At 47.7% G+C, this 4,717-nt stretch overlaps 1 pseudogene; it reads right to left on the reverse strand.

Moving 5' to 3' along the window:
* Positions 1–702: 702 nt before the first annotated feature.
* LOC118609118 lies at positions 703–821 on the reverse strand (annotated as a pseudogene).
* Between the last annotated feature and the right edge of the window lie 3,896 nt (positions 822–4,717).

Here is a 4,717-nt window from a genome sequence, read left to right on the forward strand (position 1 = left end):
GCGAGTTCACATTTTGCAACTACTTTCCACAGCCAATTAGCTATTGTTCTGGTGGAGGCCTGAACAACCCCTCCTTCCCAAGTGGGGTGTTCCCTAAATCATAACAAGACTTTTGGGGTTTGTGAAATCCTTTAACTAGAACACTTAATAGCGACCATTTACTGAAGAACGAAACACGTATGAGACATCCTGGCATTTGTTAGCTGTGTGGCTTTGGGGAAATTACTTCGCCTCTCTGTTTCTCAGTTTCCTAACCCTTACAATGCGGCTAAGAGCACTTCCTTCCCAGGGCTGCTGTGCGGGTTGAATGTAGGCTCTTGGAGCATTTTAAGGAGGCTGTTAAGCACTATCTAACATTCATTGTTATTGCCTTTATTATTGTTATTGCATTCTATCCTTCCATTTTTTCTACACAGTAGGAATCGGTAACATCCTTTTCAGGAGGAGGAAACTGAGACTCAGAGAGGCAAAGTAACTTGTCCATGGCCCACCCCGTAACCTGGAAGTACTCTCAGTCATAAGAAGTGGAAATCTCCTCAAGCTCACTTAAGGGGATGAATGTGGGTTGTCTCATGGGACCCAAGCAGATGCTGGAACCGTGAACATCGGTCAGGACCTCCTAGTTGAAAACAAGAGAAACCAACTCTGGTTGTGCTAAAACAAAGGGAATTTATTTATTTCATTTTATTTTCTTATTTTTTACATCTATAGCACCTGGTCCTCCTAGGCGGTCTTCCATCTAAGTACTAACCAGGCCCAACCCTGCTTAGCTTCCCAGATCAGACAGGATCGGGCTGGTTCAGGGTAGCATGGCCCTAGACGTAAAACAAAGGAAGGTTAAGAAAGACAGCTGGGGCCACAGAGCTGGTAGCTAACCGCAGATGGTACAGGCCCCAAGGCGGCCAGCAGCTCCGGCAGGGACTGCTGGGCAGGCAGCCAGCACTTTAGTCACTGGGGCGAATGAGCCGCATCAGTCTGTCACCCAGCTTCACGTCCTGGGAGTGGTGGGCCGTTGTGTTCATCCAGCTTGGGACGTGCTCCTTTAGGTGAGGCCTCTTGGATGGGCAGAAGGGTCTAGCTGCCCCCTAAGATGGTGAAGAGGGGCCCTGGGATGACCAGTCCTTGCAAGGGGACTCACAGCGGAGTAAAGTCATCCCCCTAAAAGAAATAGGGACATGTTTTAGAAGATGAGGAGTGTTGGACAGCCCAAAACACACAAACTCCGCTTCACCAGCTCTTGACCACAAACCGAGCAGGGACAGGCATGACCTCCGGGCTGTCTTCAAGTGTCGTTTTGAGCCCTTTTTACATTTCTGCATCATTCATCTCTCTCTTTCCCTGAAAACTGACTTTGTCTGCATCCTGGCTAGAAAATGGCTGTCCACGGCCTCAGGATTCCTTGACTGGTGCAGTAGAAAAGGTGCTGAATCTCTTAGCACAATTTCAACGTTCCAGGTGAGGGCCTATAGGTCCAGCTCGGGTTGGGTGTCAACTTCTGGTCCAGTCCTTTGAGGGGGATGGAGACAACCTGAGCACTCTGCTGCCATGGATTGGGGAGAGGGAGCACTTTGCAGGACACGCTCTGGGACATGCAGGATGTGAGCCACCAGTCTGAGGGGTTTGTCTGTCCCTGACTGCGTTAACCTGCCTCTCAGTCTCTAGCCTGGGGTCACCCCCGTATCAACAGTTTTCAGAGACGCTAGCAGCTCAGCAGGACGAGGATGACAACAAGACACTTGTCACTGTGAGTCCAGAGGCAAAAGCGAGCATTAACCGAGGCAGCCTGGGGATGCTGACGGCAGAGCAGAGGACGAGTGGGCCACAGCAGGTGCAGAGATGGGGACTCTGCATTCTGGGGGGGGGGGGGGGCTGCGCCAGAAACGATGGCCCTGCACCTGCCTTGGAGTGGCGCTCCTGCACACTGCCAGTTATCTGCGACCCTCGCTTTTGGGGTCCAGGACTGAAAAGGAGGGAGAGAGCAGAAAGTCGGAGGACAAGCCCGGAACTGAGAGATCAGCAGCGCTCAGAGGAGACCTCAGTCCAACTCTGCCGTTTCACAGTTTCGGAGGTTCAGAGACATGGAGCTTGACCCCAATGCCCTGGGTTGGTGACAGAGCTGGGACCCGCGCTTAGGTTCCTGAAGCCTTCATCAGGGCCACTCCTCACTCCCCTGTTTCATGTTTCAGTCAATGCTTTACTGCGAGCTTCATCGCCCGACCAGAAAGAAGGGAGTGAGCGTCCCTCAAGAGGGCTGTGGGTTTCATGTCACTTTGTGTCCCGCAGTTAACCCCGAATGTGAGCTATTGGCTGCGATATTTCTTTTTTGCCTCCAATGAACCTGGAGGGTCGTCAGGCTGGTTATATATGACTCCTCTGCCTTCTCTGGAAATTGTCCTGTGAAGTCTGTTCTTGAGTTCGGATCATTTGGGGCCCCGAGGAAAAACTTCTGGGCCTACTATCGCTCCAGGCTTATCTGAGATTAGTGAAAAGCCATATGTCCAGGGAATCTAGAATTTGGACCCATGGAGTGAGTTACCCCTGTAGAGGCTGGCTCACTCGCCAGCCAGGGAAGATCATTCTGGGAGACCCACCAAGAGTCTGCTGAAACTGAACACAGTTAGGGGCTAATCAACTCCAGGGTTCTCTTGAAGATAATTCATAAGTCTTGTCTTGTCTTTTCTTTTTTCTTTTCTTTTCTTTTCTTTTCTTTTCTTTTCTTTTCTTTTCTTTTCTTTTCTTTTTTCTTTTCTTTTCTTTTTTCTTTTCTTCTGTTTTTAATTTTTGAACATTAATGCTAGCATTTGTTTTTGAATAGTTAATAATATATATTCAGATGGCTCAATGTTCAAAAGTACAAAAGGGTGTGCAGTCAAGAGTCCCTCTGTCACCCATGGTTCCCGGGCAGCCAGCGACAACTGGTCATTTTCTGCTGAGCTTCCTCTTGGGGGGAACCTGCCCAATGGACACAAGTGCTCGTTGATGCGAGGAAGCCTCTGTGGGATAAACTTAGCTGGAGTTTATTTTTTTCCGAATCTTAGCTGCACCAGGCAACTTCCAGAGCTGCCAAGAGGCAATGAGCAAGAAGATCAGCTCTGAGGGCTGCTGTGGCCCTTCTGGGATCCCGGGAGAGTCCTGGCCTTTCACTGAGCGGCCCCATCTGCAAAATGGGGGAGGAGGGAAAGAATCTCCTTTATAAGCGGCTCGAGAGGATTACATGCGAGCACACGCATTGCTATCATATTCTCAGGCACATGTGTTCCATGATAGTTTTTATTACTTATTATTATTATTTATGCCTACAGCACCTGGTCTTCCTAGGTGGTCTCTCATCCAAGTACTAAGCAGGCTCGACCTTGCTTAGCTTCCGAGATCAGACATCAGGCTTATTCAGGGTGCCAAGGCCATAGACCATGGACCATGGCTCCACTGGGGCGCGAGCCCAGGACCTTCTACGTGTAAAGTAGACATGCTAACTGTTACACTATGGAATCATGTCCTGCACAATAGTTCTTGACATGACCTGTTCTCGGTCTGACTTTCCCACTAGAACACAAACTCGTCAAGGGCAAGTCTGTGTCTGAGGCTAGCACTTGTCAGATAATAAATCAGTGTCACGGCTAATGTTTTAAAGCACTTGCTATGTGCCAGGCACTGTACCAAGCTCAGTGCAGACGAACTCAAAACAGCTGCCTGAGGTAGTTGTCGTTCCCATTCCCACTACGAATATGGGAGATGGAGACACAGAGAGCTGCCCCCAGCCACAGAGCAGCAATGCCAGGACTTTGTGTCCGGCAGTCAGGCTTCAGTGCTCAGGGCAGGAGAACCGTCTGTCGGGTCCACCATAGCACTGCCATTACAGTGAGGGAGAAAGGTCGGACTGGGAGAAAGGGATCAAATGCCAGGAACGTTCAGAGGGAAGTCTAGCTATGGCTTGGTGGCAATTTAGAAGTTTGTGGCAAAGGGGAAGGAAATATCCCACCAATGACCTAATTGTATCGATTTCTAATAGAATCAATTAGAAACGAGCAATAGAAGTGGACAATTGCAGAAACCAATAGAAATGGAAAATTCAGTAGAAAGAGCAATAGAATTAAGTAAGAGCTTGGAGGTCTTTGGCGAAGGGGAGGGTACATGAATGCTGACAGTCTGGCTTGCTGGGTGGAGGGAGGGAATCTCTGTGAGAGGGACCTGTTTCGGAAGGTCATTCCCATAAAAATGGGAGCTGGTGGGCATCGGATGATGCTCCACGGCAGCCACTAGGACCTGTGGGGCTGGAGAGAGATGTGCAAGTCACTCTCGCCCTAGGAGGAGGTTCTTAAACTTCTTTGGGTCACATACTCAGAAACACTTGCATTCGAGATCAACCCAGTTGTCAAGTGGGTATGTTTTTTGTTTGTTCGTTTGTTTTGTTTTGTTTGTGTGTGTACCCTCGAGATTGGCTTTTCTTTATGGAAAAGATTATTCCAAAAGTATTTGGAATAATCTTAAAATGTTATTAAACCTCCACTTCTCTCATCATCTTCTTAAATTCAGTTTACAAATTTATTTGTACTATTTACATATCTACCAAAGTTGAAACAACCAATTATAAAACACTTTATTTACATTTTAAACTTTATTTATGCTTTTAATATATTTGGTTTCTTTAAATTATCTCAATTGTCAAATCTAACAAACTTTCTAAGATAGATAAATAATTTGTATAAATCTAAGAAAT

The sequence above is a fragment of the Rousettus aegyptiacus genome, unplaced genomic scaffold (assembly GCF_014176215.1).
Source record: "Rousettus aegyptiacus isolate mRouAeg1 unplaced genomic scaffold, mRouAeg1.p scaffold_m13_p_10, whole genome shotgun sequence".
Taxonomy (NCBI): Eukaryota; Metazoa; Chordata; class Mammalia; order Chiroptera; family Pteropodidae; genus Rousettus; species Rousettus aegyptiacus.